At 47.7% G+C, this 17810-nt stretch overlaps 1 pseudogene; it reads right to left on the bottom strand.

Moving 5' to 3' along the window:
• Positions 1 to 3390: 3390 nt before the first annotated feature.
• On the bottom strand, positions 3391 to 9759 carry LOC123114682 (uncharacterized; annotated as a pseudogene).
• Between the last annotated feature and the right edge of the window lie 8051 nt (positions 9760 to 17810).

Below are 17810 nucleotides of genomic sequence, written 5' to 3'. Positions count from 1 at the left end.
ACGCCACCATCTAGCTCTACCCTCCACTATATGCTCTATGGCATTGCCGTCGTGGTTCGGATGGTGGCAAACTCGCTAGCGGCCTAGCGCTAATGCCTCTCGCACGATGTCGCAAGAGCCTTCATCCTCTCAAGTGGCATGAATGGCCGGGGGACAATCGTGCCATGGCTGCTGGCATTCCCTCTCTCAAATCATGAAGTGAATAAGAGAAATAGTCTAGCGTATTAGGGGAATGAGGCCCAAACAGAATTGTTGAGATGAGTTAGGCTCACTACCAAAATGGTTGGTGTATTCTTCTCCAAAGTGGACCATCGTTTGCATAACAGGACCGAGTGGGATATAGTCATACTCTATCAAGCCCAAATGATAATCTTTTTTTCTCAATAAACTTTAACCCTGACTTTCAAATAATAGTCTGACCCAAACACTAGACATAGCATTGACCATAATTTTTTATACATCACACCATATTTTTAGAATCTACTAACATGTAACACGTATGAAAAAGGAATAAATCTACGCATCCAATTTACATGTAACCATTATATTATATTGTTTTAGAAATCCTAGGTAGGTCTCACTAGATGTCTAGACCCATGTCTATACTCTACAACACTGTACATTTGTAAACAGAAGGGTGTGGTTTAATTTATCACCATACGGTAATCTCTATTCCCAAACATGATGAAAAATACAATAAACTCTGAACTTTGCCAAAAACTTACGAAAGTAATTGTAAGTCAATAAACAGTCATGTTTGCGATTTCAAAAGGAAGATATAATGATAAGGTGTTTGACAAATATGGATGCATGTTGTATCATGCTTATCGAGTGAACAAAACAAATAATAGGATAGATACTAGGAAATAGAATGCATACCAATATGAATACAACCACCACTGGCTCCATCACAGAATGTTGCATGATAAAAGCCCGCCATGCTAACTCAATAGCTTCCGCGACTGACACGTTGAATTTGTATCCAAAATGTAAAACACAAACGTAAGGGATGCAACTTCAAGATAATATGAACAGTGAGCAAAGCAACATATAGAGGTATAAAAAAACATACCCCTCATCCAAGATACCATAAGCATATAGAGAGTTAGAGAACCGGCTTCCCTTGAGCCTTGCACCCTCGCTTATCAACATAGTACCAAGACCAGACCCTAGAAAAAGAGCATAATTGTTAAGCATAGACAAAAATACAACTTAACGACACCTAAATATGTCAAAGGGCCACTAACAGTTCCATCAAATCCAACAATCATTGTACCAATTGAAAGTACCATCCCGTCGTATGAAAATAAGGATATTAGCCAACGTCTTTAAAGAACCAGCAATAGAGATTCTTCGCTTGTTCAGGAGCTCATGGAGCTCATCAACCTCTGAAGGAAGAAACTATTGTTATGCTTACTATCTTTTACTATCAAAGGGGAGTGTGGTTGTGATGGTAGGTTGTGGTACGTTGATTCACATGTTCGTGTGTCGCTTCCTCTTCTCAACCAAATTCTCGCCGATGAGTGGACCCGCCCGCTCTCTTCCCTGCCTCATCGACTCGCTCGACCCAATCTGATTTATTCTTCCTCTCTCGTGAAGAGCGAGTGCGACCAGCTAGGGTTACTATCGCGTTCAGTCGTCGCCGCCTCGCATCACTGCCTGGTCGCTATCGGACACACCAACCAAGAACTGCATTGGCGAACACAAGACTAGGTTGCTCTCGTTTGAAAATGCAAGATGTAGCTCGCCGTCGTCTATGTCATGTACGACCGGCACCGCAGCAGCACGCACTCTGAGTGCAGCAGCTACTCCAGTTGTACGTGAGCCATGGGTTCAAGAGAGGTTCTTGGAGTTCTCATGGTCCGTTCTTGCGTGGCCGCCGAAAGGGTGGAAGAGTAGATTTGTTAAGGCTTCCCTAGTGTTTGTCTTCAATACCAACGTATTCGTTTCTCATCACTAAGCTTTTGTCTCGCTCACTCATTGTTTCTTGCAGTATATGGCCAGATGTAGCTTCTTCATTTATCCATTATTTTTCTTTAAAGTCCATCGACTAAATGTACAAGAGCTTGGCGGATCTTTTCTGGCTGCAGCTAAAACTTTATATTAAAGTAAACTTTAGTTTGTTGGTTTCTTGTTCATAGAAACCAGCGGCAAGAAAGAAGGCTAGATTAGCCACAGCAACATCAACCAAGTTTATGAGCTTGTACATGGACCCTCATGTATGGCAGATGATCCACCTTACATGAAGATTAAAGTCATCTACATCAATATATTAATTTTGCTCCTGCTATGCATTTCTTGGAGAAATCTTAGGGCAAATATTTTCTTATTTTTGATTTCTTCAGAAATCTTGGAGAAATTTGGTGTAGGCACCTTCAGTTCTATTACGTCCATTCCAAAAAGTTTTTCTTAGATTTATCTAGATACAGATGAATCTAACACTAAAACGTGTCTAGGTACATCTGTATCAAGACAAATCTAAGACAAGCTTTTTGGGACGGGGGGAGTATAACATAGTTGAATCTAAAAATTACTACAATTAGCATTGTAATCACATCGGTGGGCTAATTCTGTAAAGAAATGCAATGACGTAATGTCCTTGGTTAAACTTCAGTTCTGTATATACTCCCTCCGTCCCAAAGTAAAGTAAGTGCCACTGATTTAGTACAAAGTTAGGACACTTATTTGGGATGGAGGGAGTACTTAGTAATGCAAATTCAAGAATGTTGCAGGCCTCTCGTCATTGAAGTTTTGATAGACATTTTGCTTATGTGTATTTAACATTAACAGAGTTACTAACATTGTTTCGATATTTTGTCAGTAGAAGACTGGATTGTGTCTACACCATTGCGCATCAATGCGATCCAAAAATAGGTAATTCGAGGTGGATTTCACTTGTGGTAGCACCCAGTTAAGATAGCAACGCGGGACTTTAGTCACGGATGGTTTGTCGTGGAATAACTCAATTGATGGGATATAGGATTAACATTGGTGCAGTTTGCCGACTACCATGCAAATGAAATGTTGGCTGCAAAATTAATGATGCTTTGTATTGTTACAATACTAAGAACTTATTTTCTATATACATAAATTTCTTGTTCCGTATCATGTGACAACACCCATGAGCAATGGTGAGCAATGTGGAAACACATAAAAGATGGAGCTGTGATAAAATACATGCAAGAGTAAAAAAAGGAGGGAGAATAAAAGCTTGTGTTCCTATGGGACATGGATAGACAGACGGATAACATAGTAGATGCTGAAGAATACAAATATAATATCCCGTTGCAACACACGGGCACTCAACTAGTGCTATGCAAAATATGAGATGCAAGTAGACAAGCATGTGAAATTTTACCTTAACCCAAGTTTCTATGCAAAAATTGGCAATCAGCAGCCCCACAAACCATGGTTCCGCATGTGGGGATTAAAGCTGCAATGAAACACAGAATCATGTAAGGACAGAAATACATTATGATGAATGTTTAAGTGATGATCCTCGCATCAAGCAAAACCCTTCTACAATGACTAACAAACATCATGCAAGGGCAATTTTACAAAAGGATTAGCACTTGTGGAAAAATAGACGTTATACAATAACAACAGCTTTCTATTGGCTTTCTCCAAACCACAAAGACACAAATCAATATGCACAAATGTTGGACCTTCAGATAAGGAGACTTGAATCCAATGATAACTATTAGCAAAACTATCTTTTTTGTGTGTGTGATATCAGTACCACATCAATTCACAACTCTCTATTATTACCAATCCCACTACAGATTACCTCCCTTCCCAGTTCCAACGATAATTAGCATCCAAACTCAACTAGTATCTTTGTATTCACCACGTAATCCAAATGAACCGCCACATCCAAGCACGGCCAGCACAACTTGTGTGAGGTTATGGCACTGCAATTGGTAGCTCAAATATTGTGAGGTTGTGATATGTTTTTCTCTGTTGTACACTAGAACCTAAGCAGAAGTTCTTCACACCCAAATCAAGTTGGTTTGAGATTTCATAGAAGTATGAATCACTGCCCTGAATTACTAGATATAAAAATTGTACAGCCGTAGTACGCAAGACTAAAAGAACACAACCCTAACCACCAAAGTGTCCTCCTAGAGATAATCAACGGACAAAGGAACCAGATTTAGATAGGATATCTATGAACATCCTGACCCTAATCACGCATCCACGCCAGTAAATCGAATCCCCGCAGCACCAAACCCTAGCAAGAATGCGAGGCCAAGGGACAGGCGACTCACGTGTGTACCCGCCCATGCTGGCCCAGGAGCCGGCGGCGACAATGACGTCTTGTCGAAGATGAAGGAGAGCGTGGTCGCCCCCTTCTTGTCGTTCACCATCTCCTTGGTCACCTTCTGGAACCCATCGAACTGCCACCGGGAAACGAAATAGGGGCGCAAACGGATCAGATGTTAACACGTAGACTACCTGTGTATGTACCTGTACTTGTATTCCGAGATAATAGGATCATGGATCACGCCCTGGCCTGCGTGCCACTTCCATCGGGCTGTTTGTTGTAACTCCATCTTGTATATCTTGTGGTGTGTGGGTGAATGCAATACACAGAGAGCAGTTCTATCGTCCAGCTTGGTATCAGCGACCAAGCCCTTCCCATGGCACCGGACTCCACCTCCTCCACCACCTCTCCGGCCACCTCGCCGGGCTCCCTTTCCTCGGCCACCGGCCCAGCCCTCGATGGCGGCTCCATGCCTGCCGCCACATCCCCTGCTCCCTTTGACTTTGGGACTTCTTCGGCTCTCAACAGCGGCTCATCCCCTCCTCCCACCACCCAGTTCGCCCATCTCTTCTCTTCTTTGGCGCCGACCCCTCCCCATGCCCGCCACCCCATCTTCAACGACAGCATCCACAACCACATCAAGTTCCTTCTTAACCCCGACGAGCACAACTACCATAAGTGGAAGTCGTTTTTCCTGCCGGTTCTGATCCGCTACGGCGTCACTCCATTCATCGAGCACCCCCTCCCTGCCAACGCCACCGCCCAACAGCGCGAGCTCGATGCCCATCTCGTGCTTTGGATATACGCCACCCTCGCTGACAACCTTGTTGATCATGTCGTCGGCGCCACCCCCACCTATGATCTCTGGAATCGCATCCGGGATTACTACCTCACGAACAGGACGGCTCGGTACATGATGCTCAACACACAGTACCGCAACCTCAAGCAGGGGGACCTCTCTGTCGCCAAGTACGCCCGCCGCATGAAGCTGATCACCGCCGGGCTCGCCGACATCGACCATGCCATCACGGAGGTGGATCTCACCACCCAGTTTCTCCACGGCATCGACAAACGACTCGACACCATCTGCGTCGTCCTCGGGGACACCGTCCCTCTGCCGCCGTTCGAAATGGTGTTCTCTCGTCTGAAGCTTGCCGAGGAGAACCTCGCCCAGCGCGAGGCCGCTGAGCCGGTCACCATCCTCACTGTCACCGGCGGCAGCGGTCCTGCTGGCCACCCTTCCGGTCCTGGCGGCTCCTCCAACACTCGCGCTGGTGACCGCGTCGATCGCCCAGACCGGGGCGCTGATCGTGGCAACGGATCTCAGGCTCGCGGATCTTGCACCCGCAACGAGGGCGGTGATCGCGGCGACCGCGGCGACCGCGGATGTGGGCGTGGGCGCGGTCGGGGACGTGGTGATCAGGGTGGTCGTGGTCATCTGCCGCCCATGTCCTACAACCCGTACATGGGCTTCTTCGCACCCTAAGGCATGGCGCTGCCAAACCCGTGCCCCGGTTGGGTTCCTCCCAACAGCGCCGGTGTGCTCGGCCCGTGCCCTGGGTCGCATGCCCAGGCATACTAGATGCACGCGCCGCCACCGCCCCAGCCTCCTTCATGGGATCACCTCGCCATGCTCCAGGCCGCCTACAGCGCACAAGGCTACCCCACCAGCAGCTCTGCTCCTCATGAGTGGTACCTCGACAGCGGCGCTTCATCCCACGTCACCAGCAACTCTGGTAATCTTGACCTATCGAATTCTTCCTTAAAGCCTCGTTTCTCTAGCATTGTGGTTGGCAACGGAACTCACCTTCCTATTCATGCCACTGGTTCCACCACCCTCACCCCTCACAATTTTCAGCTTAGGGATGTTTTATTCTCCCCTCATGTAGTTACCAGTCTTATCTCCGTTCGATAATTCACCAAAGACAACTTATGCTCAATTGAATTTTACCCATATGGCTTTGTTGTGAAGGATCTTCGCACCAGGAGGGTAATCATGATCTCCGCTAGCTCCGGCGACCTCTATCCATTTTTCGGCAATAACAAGACTTGGCGCTCCGCTTTCTCCACCGGCGATGTATGGCATCGCCGGCTCGGCCATCCAAGTCCTCAAATTATATCTTCACTAGCTGCTAAGGATTTTCTTCCCTCATGTAATAAACAGGCGCATACCCCATGTAATGCATGCTAATTAAGACGGCAGCCTCGCCTTCCCTTCCCTTCTTCCTCTAGTCGCACGTTCGCTCCCTTTGAGTTGATCCATTGTGATCTTTGTACTAGCCCCGTTGTGAGCTTTTCTGGTTTCAAATACTATTTGATTGTGCTTGATGATTACACACACTTTTCATGGTCTTTCCCCCTTCGCAACAAATCAGACACATCCGACACTCTCCAACGCTTTTTCTCGTTTGTACGCACTCAATACAACGTCATCATCAAAGCCCTACAATGTGACAACGGCGGTGAGTTCATCAACTCCTCCTTACGTGCTTTCTTCTCCATGAATGGTATTGCCTACTGTTTTTCGTGCCCTCACACGTCTCCTCAAAATGGCAAAGCTGAGCATCTCCTTCGCACCACCAATGACATCGTACGCACTCTCTTACTCCAAGCCACTCTCCCACCACCCTTTTGGGTCGAAGCCTTACACACGGCCACGTATCTCCTCAATCGACGTCCTTCCCGTGCCATCCACGGCCAAACACCTTACTACATGCGCCACGGTGTTCATTCCACCTACGACCACTTACGAGTTTTTGGGTGTCTTTGTTACCCCAACCTCTATGCCACATCCCCTCACAAACTTTCACCATGCTCTACCCGCTGCATTTTTCTTGGCTACCCACTCGAGCATAAGGGCTACAGGTGCTACGACCTTACACAGCGTCGCGTCATTGTCTCTCGCCACGTCACCTTTGATGAGACAATTTTTCCCTACGCACCACCCTCTCCATCGCCTCCCACACCACCTGCCACAGAAAATCCCACCCGGCCGCTACAGCCAGCCACAGTAGATCCCCCATCTACCTCGTACCAGGACCCACCAGATCCTCCCGATGGGAAGCCCCCATGCACGACCAATCCGGATCGCCAACCCCCCAGCCCGCGTCGCCCTCGTCCACGCGTCACCCACCCCCTAGCTCTTCCCGGTCCCACGCACCCACCTCCCCACTACCTCCGTCCCCACGCGCTGCCTCGGATTCATCGCCGCCCGTACCCACCGCGCATGTTTCCTCGGATCGTGCCCCAGATTCGCCTGCCACTCGATCTTCCTCGGATCCTGCGCCCTCTGCTCCTGTACCCGACCCCACGCCATCATCCTCTCATTCCGCGCCATCCACTCCTATCCAGCCACGTCTCCCGGCTCGTGCAAAGCCCATAACCCCCCCCCACAACTCACATAAAATGCAAACTCGCGCCAAGTCCGGTTTTTGCCAAGCGAAACGCCTCTTCCTCGCCAACACCACTCCCTCTACTATCTCACCCATCCCCCAACATACTGTTCCGCACTTAAAGATCCTAATTGCAGCCATGCAAAGCTTGATGAATATGATGCTTTAATCAAGAATTCCACTTGGTCTTTGGTTCCAAAGCCTGCAGGTGTCAACGTGGTGACTGGCAAGTGGATTTTTCGCCACAAGTTCAACAATGATGGCTCACTGGCACGGTACAAGGCACGTTGGGTGGTACGTGGATTCACTCAAAAGGAGGGTGTTGATTATGACGAGACATTCAGTCCGGTCGTCAAGCCGGCCACCATTCGAGTTGTGCTCAGCATTGCCACTTCCAGCTCGTGGCCAATCCATCAACTCGACGTGAAGAATGCTTTCCTACACGGTGATCTCAAGGAGACGGTGTATTGTGCTCAATCGGCCGGGTTCATGGACTCCTCGCGGCTAGACCATGTGTGCCTTCTTCACAAGTCTCTCTATGGCTTGAAGCAAGCCCCCCGTACATGTTTCAACCGTTTTTGGTCCTTTCTCTTGTCACTTGGTTTATTGGCCTCCAAAAGTGACTCCTCCCTCTTCATTCTACACCATGGTGCCTCTATCGCCTACCTCCTCGTGTATGTTGATGATATAATCCTCACTGCTAGCACACCACGCACCCTCCACCATATCATCTCCTCCCTCAAACACGAATTCGCCATGACTAATCTCGGTGAGCTTCATCACTTCCTAGGCATCAACGTGACACCCACCACCACCGGCTTGTTCTTGTGTCAATAACAATATGCTCTCGAAATTCTTGATCGTGCCAAGATGCTCAATTGCAAACCCGTCTCCACTCCCATTGACACACAATCCAAACTATCCGCTCATGATGGTCACCTTCTTGACAATCCCACCCTCTACCGCAGCCTTGCCGGCGCCCTCCAATACCTAACTCTCACTCGACCTGCCCTCTCTTATGCGGTTCAACAGGTCTGTCTCTTCATGCATGCGCCACGTGACACTCACATGCAACTCATCAAACGCATCCTTCGGTATCTTCGTGGCACCACCCACAATGGCTTGCAGCTCTACAAGTCCCCCTCACGTGATCTTGTGGCTTACACCGATGCCAATTGGGCCGGATGTCAGGACACCCACAAGTCCACCTCTGGGTTTTGCATTTTTCTCGGGCACAACTTGCTATCATGGTCCTCCAAACGGCAAGCCACCGTGTCACGGTCCAGCGCTGAGGCTGAATACCGTGGTGTTGCCAACTATGTTGCCGAGTCTTGTTGGTTGCGCCAACTCTTGCATGAACTCCGTCATTCACCCACTCAGGCCACTATCGTATATTGTGACAACATCTCTGCCGCATATATTGCCTCTAATCCCATCCAACATCAACGGACTAAGCATATTGAGATCGATCTTCATTTCGTCCGTGACCTGGTGGCTCTTGATGAAGCTCGCGTCTTGCATGTTCCCTCCAGCTCGCAATTTGCAGATTTGTTCACAAATGGACTGCCATCACAGGTTTTTGACGAGTTCCGCAGTAGCCTCAACGTCCATCCACATGGAGTTCCGGCTGAGGGGGGGGTGTTAACATGTAGACTACCTGTTTATGTACCTGTACTTGTATTCCTAGATAATAGGATCATGGATCACGCCTTGGCCTGCGTGCCACTTCCATCGGGCTGTTTGTTGTAACTCCATCTTGTATATCTTGTGGTGTGTGGGTGAATGCAATACACAGAGAGCAGTTCTACCGTCCAGCTTCAGAGGCCGGCAGAGAGAAAAGGGGATTGAGGGAGGGGAAGGCTCACGCACGTGGCTCCAGGTGGGGAATTCGAGGGCGAGCGGGTCGGTGGAGAAGAGGCCGCCGAAGTCGTCGCTGCCGGTCGCGGCGACGCCGAAGTGGTTCTTTAGGGCGGAGAGGTTGGGAATTCGAGGGCGAGCTGGTCGTCGATGTCGGCGGAGAAGAGGCCGCCGAAGTCTTCGCTGCCGGCCGCGGCAGTGCAGAAGTGGATCTCGACGGCGGAGACCGGTGAGGTTGGGAATCATCACGTCGATGGCGGAGACCGGAGAGGCTGGGAATCATCGCGTCGATGGCGTGGACGTGTAGCGGCAGAGGCGGCGATCAATTCAGGATTTTTTTTCTTTTCCTCCTCTCGTCGGTCAGGCCTTGTCTCGCACGAGAGGCCCTGCTTATGGAGGGATTGGGCCGGGCTGTGCGCGATACCGTCTCGGACCAAACCTCGCCAAACGGGCCAATTATTCGTGTCGGCACGATAGCCCGCGTGCCTGGCACGTCATGGGCCAGCACGGTACGAGGTTACGCGGGCCGGGCCTGGCACGTGGCCCGGCTAGGGCCGTGCCTGGGCTGCTATTATGCCTGGCACGCGTGCCAGCCCGGCACGGCACGCACAAGAGTGTCACAGCGAGCGGGACGTGCTACTTAAATGTGCAAGTTTGTCTCAAAAAAGGAAAAAACTTAAATGTGCAAGTATGCTACGGCCTACTACTATGCTGTTACGTACTACTTTTAAATAAGAAAATCATGCTGGTGAAATGGTGTGTCACAGAGAGGCATGCATGCAGGCAGCACTGCTACATCGATGTGCCTCGTGGGCACGTTCTGGCTGCGGCGCTGCGCGCCTGCGCACGGACAGACGCGGCTTTTTTTGAAAAAATCGGGCCATCTCGTGCCAAACGTGCCTACGGGCCAGCACGTGTAGCCATGGGGTGTGCCTGGGAGGAGAGCACGCATGTCGGCCCAGCACGACCCAAGTAGTTAGTCAAATGGGCCGGCACGGCAAGGCCCAGCCTGGCCTGGGTTAAACGGGCCTGGTCAGGCACGCTAATTACTTTGCTGTGTCGGGTCGGCCCATTTGGCCAGGTATATCTCGGACGGGACCTCCTACTTGACGGTTATGCTGCCCTAGTAACACTTAGGATTAAGAACATGGGCCAGCAGAGGTGATGGTGGGAAAAGCGTGAGGTGGGCTGCTCACGCGGATCTAGATGGGCCGCGGCCCAGAAGCGGGAGGTGGTGGTGGTTCGCTTCCAACGGAGCATTAAAAAAGTCGAAATTTTTAGAGATTGCTATTAAGCGTGACGTTGTCTCAAATAAAATAGTAAGCGTGATGTGAAACATAGAATTATCCTCGGGAGGCCAATCGAGTCACACATGAGATTGCCAAGCATAGCTATGAGAATAGTTATTTACGAGATCAATCGAAGATTTCTCGAGCTGGCACTTCGATAAGCATAGAGTTTTCTTAGTGAAATCAGATAAGTACGAACGTTGCTTATGATGGGCTTCTTGTCGAGCAGCACTGTCTCATAGAAATCTTGTTGTTCATGGGTATGGGAAAGATAGTCACAAGTTGTCCTCCTCCTCACTGAGTATGGATCCGCTTTCCTCCATTCTCTCAGACCTTTGTCCTTCCTGAGCTTCATGTTTTCTACAACTGGATGAGCATCATCATGATATGGAATCTTTTCAATTTTCTGAGCACTAGTGGCTCATCATCCTCTTGAGCTTATGGCAATAGGGCCTTGTTCTTTTCAGCAGCTAGGATGTTCCTAATTGGTCTCTTAGGTGTTGGAACTGGAGCTTTGGGCTTAGACTTGGAGGGAGCAACAGACTTCATAGCATCATACATCAATTTCTGAGTCTTTGCAGGAGGTGCAACTGGTTCTTCTTCCTCGTCTTCTGCATCTTCATCTCTTCTCATGGAAGGTTTTCCAAGAACGGTGGCAGTGGTGTTCCTAGCTCCCTTCTTCTTCTTTCGGATAGCAGCCTCATCATCATCTGATTGTTCAAGAGTAAATGTCATTTTCTCTTGTGGAGCTGTAGATTTCCTAGGCTTAGATTTGGAGCTTTCTTGGTAGTAGCTTTCTTCTTGAGACATGGCTTGGTGGTGACTGCAGAGCCATACTCTTTTGTGAGAACTACTTTCTCCTTGGAGGTTACTTCCTCATCTGCAACAAAGTCCTCATCATCACTCTCTAAGGTTCTCTTCTTCCTTGTTTTAGTGGCAGCCTTTGGTAGATTCCTTGGTGTGCTCCTGCTGCCCTCATCATAACTACCACTAGGGCTTGTGCCCTCACTCAGACTTGCTTCTTGATCTGACCTATTCTGGTTGTCACTGGTATCTGACATCTTGCGACCGTGTCAACATATGGGTGTGGATAGAGTAGATGAGTATCACAAAAAGCAGATGTTTTTTCAAAAATTCGAATCCAAACTTTAGTTTTAGTTTTGTACAGAAGGCATTTCGGAGCTACCGATATGATCATCTCGGTGACACCAAAGCACCCACAGAGCCTAAACACACAAGATCGGTCAGACCGAGTTATGGTTCGGTGGCTCCGAGATATAAGGGTTTCACTGAGAATTTACTGTCGGTCTCACCGAGTAGTACATTTCGGTGGCACCGAGTTGTACTTAGTGCAATGACTAGAGCCAATTGGTGGGACCAGAAGTTTCATTTCGGTCAGTCCGAGATGAGTTCCACGGAAACCTAACCCTAATTTTTTTCTTTGAATCTATTCTAAAGGAACTTTTCGGTGGATAGAAGAATCTCAAACGTGCCAAGATACATGGCATTATCCTTGTGCATTGAATCAGAAGGGGATAGCACGAGGAGATCAAACTGTACCCTAACTTGGTGACGATTCTCTACGGCGGCAACAGCGGTGTTGATTCCCGTTGATGGCGACGGCGACCGGCGACGGAGATGCACAGGCAAAGACGACGATGATCCGAAGACCAAGGGGGGCAGCAATGGGGCGCGGGCTCGTGATGTTTGAAGGATTTTTCAACCGTACGGATCCGCTAAGTATATATACCCATGTGTTGTCGGTGGCGCCGAGATGCAAAATTGCGTGTAGTTGTTGCAACTCGGTGGGACCGAGTCATTCTAATCAGTAGCACTGAGATTAAAATCCTAGATCAGGCTATTGCTTTCGATGTGACCGAGTTTGAGTGAGTTGGTCTGCCCGAAATGTAATAGAAGGTTTTGGAATGCAGCCCTTGATGGATCGGTGGCTCCGAGTGCTTCTTGCCCGGAGGGTCAGAAAAAGACTTGTTCAATTTTTGTGATATAGCATGAATAGAGTTTGAGACAAGAAAAGCATAGATAGCTAGAGAAGGTTCTTAGGCATTCTTGTCCATTCATTTGGTTAATATAAACCAGACAAACAAAACAACAAATGGATGTCCTCGAATGGAGAAATTATGCAACCAACATGCTCACACAATAAGATAGCAAATGAAACATGTGTTAAAGCATGCACAAACAATTCTAGCATCTATCAAGCAATTGGGTATGACTAGGTCATCTATATATTAGTATATTGACTTAGGAGTCAAATGAGAACATTTGATCATAGGTCATAATCATATTTAAGCACAAGTGGGGTTACCACTTTTACATAAAGCATTGATGTGTTCACACCATTAGAGTTAGTTTAGCTCAATCTTCAGAGTAAAGCTCCCCCTAGATGTGATATCCCCCCTAAGAGGGATGAACTAACCTTGGGTTTTGTCGATGATGACTTCATGTAGATAGCGAAGATGTGGATGCTCAATGTTGATGTAGATCATTTGGAGCTATCCATTGGAGTGTTGCACTTTCAATTCCTACATGGATTAGTCCCACAAGGAACATACAAGGATGTACATAGACATACACTACAAAAAAATACACTTCCGTGATGATGCCTGTTTGTCACAGTAGGTCGCGTTTTTTGTCATGCATGTACATCCATGACGATTTTATGACAGAATCAAGATAGTCATACCTGTGTTGTCATAGAAGTGTTCCATGACATTACCAAAATTATCATCACGGAAGTGTCCACTTCCATGACGATAAATTGCGCGTCACAGAAGTGCTTTCGTCAAGGGTGACCGACACGTGGCATCCGCCGTAACGAAACGCCGTTAAGCTATTGAGTCGGGTTTTGGATCCGATAACCCGTTAACAGCCCCGACCAATGAGGATTTTCCACGTGTAAAATCATCATTGGCAGGAGGAAAAACGTGTCCACTCACCGTTGGGACAGATGTCATCCGCTCATTGGACCGAAGGCGCCTATGATATGGTGACACGTGGCACGACCCAACAAAGGTCCATTCCTGTGAAAAGGCCGGCCCGTTTGACTTGGTCAAAAGGTGGCGGGCCGGCCCACGGAAAGCCTGTTAACGGCCTGTTTGCATATAGCCCATTTACAGCCCGCTAACCCAGGGCCCGTTACGCCCTATCCGAATTAGGCCCGGTAGCGTCATCTAGGCCGTCCAATATGATTCCAGCCTGTTTTAACTTCCGGCCCATGTGTGGCCCATGACTTCTTTCGGCCCATATGAGGACCTTTGTAACTCTTGGCCCGTAATGAACAGTGTATCACTTTATACCCATTAACGGCCCGTTATTCCATTGGGCCGTTTCCATCCCAAGTTATCTTTCGGCCTTCACAGGGCCCATTGATTCTTGGGCTCATTTGCAGCATTCGGTTACATACGGCCCGTTACTGTCATTTTCTGCTTGTGGGCCAAATTCAGCCCGTCGTTACAGTCGGCCCGTTTGCAGACCGTTAATACGTTGGGCCGTTTTCATGTCAAAAAAACCCGTTTGGGCTGTTTTCATGGAGTTATCAAATATGGCCTATTAATGGCCCGTTATGGTCCATGAATAGTACGGCCCATGATTTGTGAAATGATGATACGCCCCATAGAAGGCCCATGGATCCTACGGCTCGTTTGAGGCCCATGGATATTACGGCCCGTAGAAGGCCCATGGATCGTACAGCCCGTAGAAGGCCCATGGACCCTACGGCCCTTAGAAGGCCCATGGACCCTAAGGCCCGTATAGAAGGCCGATGGATCCTACGGCCCGTATAGAAAGCCAATGGATCCTACGGCCGGACGAAGGCCCATGGATCATATGTCCTGCAGGAGCCCCATGGTTACAATAGCCCGTGTGTTGCCATGATTATTTTCGCCAAGTTGCCAAAAATAGGCTATTGTGGCCACTAGAAAAACACAGAAAAAGAACTATAGTGACTACAAGCAAACAACTAAACAAGACAATAAGGAAATAAATAAGCAAGCAATTAACGCTAGCCTATTACCGCTATTACAGATATTACATCCACCAGGTATCAAAGTTCGCCATGAGTGCAAATATAGGGAACAAAGCAGCACATTACATACACTCGTCATCAAAACTCGCCACCAGTGCAAATAAACGCTGTAGCAAAACTAGAGCATAACTGAAACAAGTTCAGAAGAGCTCAAGAAACATTATCCTGGGTATCCACCATGCTGGCAACAAGCTCAGCAAGCTGATTAGCTTTGTCCTCTTTGGCGCTAAAATCCTCCAACGCTTGCTGTTGCACCAGAAAGTATGCATCTAAATGCTCCAGGGACTTCCGCAGTCCTTCCGCTTCTTGTCGCAGCACAGCTGATCGATGTCTTTCAGCTTGTAGTTGAGACTCAAGAAACCAAAATGATTCAGACAGTGAGTTTGAATAGCTTGTGCAAGCGGTAGTGGCCAGTAACTCGAATACTAAACCAAGACAGGACTTTGGGGTTGCCTCGCTGTCTTCAAGATAGTCTTCCTTAGCTGTTTTATCAGCTTTGTTGGAGACCAACAAGGATGTGTCACTATCCTGAACCTTATCTGCATTACTCCTTTACCATTGCTTAATAAGGCACTCTTCCCCAATATTCTGTCAGCATTCTAAAAGAAGAAACAAGCAGACACATAACAAGTTTAGCATTTACTAGTATATGAAACTCATTTCGGTGAACTAGTTCATTAGTAAGGTGGACAGGATTAAACTACCAAGTCTTCTATTGCCAAGTACTAGTAAATAATAAATGCATCAAACAAACATATATCTATGTCCTATGGTCACTTCATTGTCTTGCCAAATCAAAATAGAGACACGGTTCAAATCATATCAGTTCAAGACAAAGCAGCAGTGAAAGAATACAAAGCGTGGGAAACAACAAGCACAACAAGATTTCAGATGGGTACCACGGGTCTACATGTACAACAACACTATTGGCTCTGTTGTGATGCTAATAATGTGCATGATATGAAAGTCAACTGTATACACAATTGAAATTGAAATCAACAGAGCTATTGATAAGAGCAAACCTGTTAAAGAAACATGCATGAACATACCTGCTATGCCATTGGAGTTTTGATTGGATCCTTCAATTTAAGAATAAGTTTGTATGAGTAAATACAATGATACAAGAGCAAAGCAATCATAGTTAAAAAAGGCGCGCCTAGGCTCTAGGCGTTGGCAAAACGCATTGCGCATAACTATGCTTAATTGTGCATAACTGCGCATAAGCATGCGCTTTGGTCAGTAAAGCGCAAGGCGATGGCAAAACGCACAATTAACGCCTAGCACTTTTTTGAACTATGATAGCAATGGAATCTTAAATTAGAACAGTTGTTCTTCAGGTTTAGGCACTTGTTTTACATGAACATAGTACAGTAAGACGCAAGAATATAATACTTAAAAATAGAAAATGAGGTCATAGACCTTACCACATTCTTGGTTCGGGACCAGTACAGAACAAGGCGTTCCCAGTCATCATCCAGTAAATGTGTCTCAGGAGAACGTAAGGGAATTTGATGAGTTTCTTTGCCGGTGAAGTACGTTTTCTTCAGGTAATTCCGATACTGCCACCAAGCATTCTTGAAGATAGCAGAGGTATTAGCATAGGTTACCTCATCCTGAGTTTCCAAATCGGTCCTTCTCTATAGAGAAAAATGGGAAAAATTGCTGTATTATAACCATCTTGGAGGTAGGATGTATGGGACGAAGCAAAGTAATTGCCATGGATAACATTACTTACACATAACTCCTGGACAAACACCTGCAACTGGAATTTTCCTTCATCTTCAGTATAATATTTCCAAGATGGGAAGATACATACATACGATTTAACAACATCAAATGCGATAGATGCTAAACTACGACTAGCTGGTTGTGCTTCCTCCACAGGAATAGGCGTACTAACTGGTGGAGTTGGGGTTCGCCGTGATAGTACTGGCCCTTTGGGCACTGGAGCTGCCTTACTAACTGCTCTTGTTTGCGAGCTCTGTGGTGGAGATGGTGTTGTGTCAACAGGAACTGGGTTACTATCGGCTGGGGTTGGGGTTAGATTGGGTGAAGCTGGTTCTCTGTCCATCGTAGTAGGGGTACAATCTGCGAGAGTTTGGGTTATGTGTGGTAGGGCTGGTTCTTGTGCATATACAACCGGGGTTCTATCTCCACCAAGAGGTAGCACTGTTTTATTTGAAGTCCGTGTTTTTAGTTCGCTAGATACTGGCATCACCCGCTCCAATTCAAATGGCTGATAAACAGGAAACATCACTACTAGGGAAAAATTTATACACAGAACTTTAGCAGTAGCGTGTGTCAAAGAAGCACGCTGGTGCTAAATAGCAGCAGCGAGCCTGCTGAAACCGCGCTGCAGATTGTTTCGTAGCAGTAGCGCGTCTCTCGGAAAACATGTTATTACTAAAATTCTCACGGCTTAGCCGATATGGTACACATAGTACTAGCGATCTACATGGAACCGCGCTACTGCTACTTTCTTTGTAGCAACGCGTTTTGCTCTCAACTCGTTACTACTAAATGATATAAAATTAAATGAAAAGCAAATAGAAAGGTAATTGAGAATGAAAGAAATCGAAGAAGGTGAAAGGAAAAAAAAATGTGAAGAAAAATAAGTGGAAGAGGGAAAAAGGAGAAAGTTGTAGCAGTAGCGCGTATCGCAGAACGCGTTGTAGCTAATGTAGCAGCAGCGTGTTTCTGGGAACGCGCTACTGCTACTTCTGACTTAACCACCGCGTTCGTCCTTCCCCATGGCCACTTCCCCCAAATCTCACTACTCCGCTCTCGCCGCCGCCGTCGCCCGTCGGTCGCTGCGCGCTCTTCGCACACCCTCTACGCCGCCCCCGCCCCCGGATTCAACGCCGCCCCCGCCCCCGACCTCAACGCCGCACCGGACGCCGCCCCGGACGCCGCCCCCGACCTCAACGCCGCCCCGGACGCCGCCCCAAGCCCGACCTCGACAC

Source organism: Triticum aestivum, chromosome 5B, assembly GCF_018294505.1.
Source record: "Triticum aestivum cultivar Chinese Spring chromosome 5B, IWGSC CS RefSeq v2.1, whole genome shotgun sequence".
In the NCBI taxonomy this organism is placed as follows: domain Eukaryota; kingdom Viridiplantae; phylum Streptophyta; class Magnoliopsida; order Poales; family Poaceae; genus Triticum; species Triticum aestivum.
Note: the sequence above shows the minus strand (reverse complement) of the source record. Positions and strands in the feature narration are given on the sequence as shown.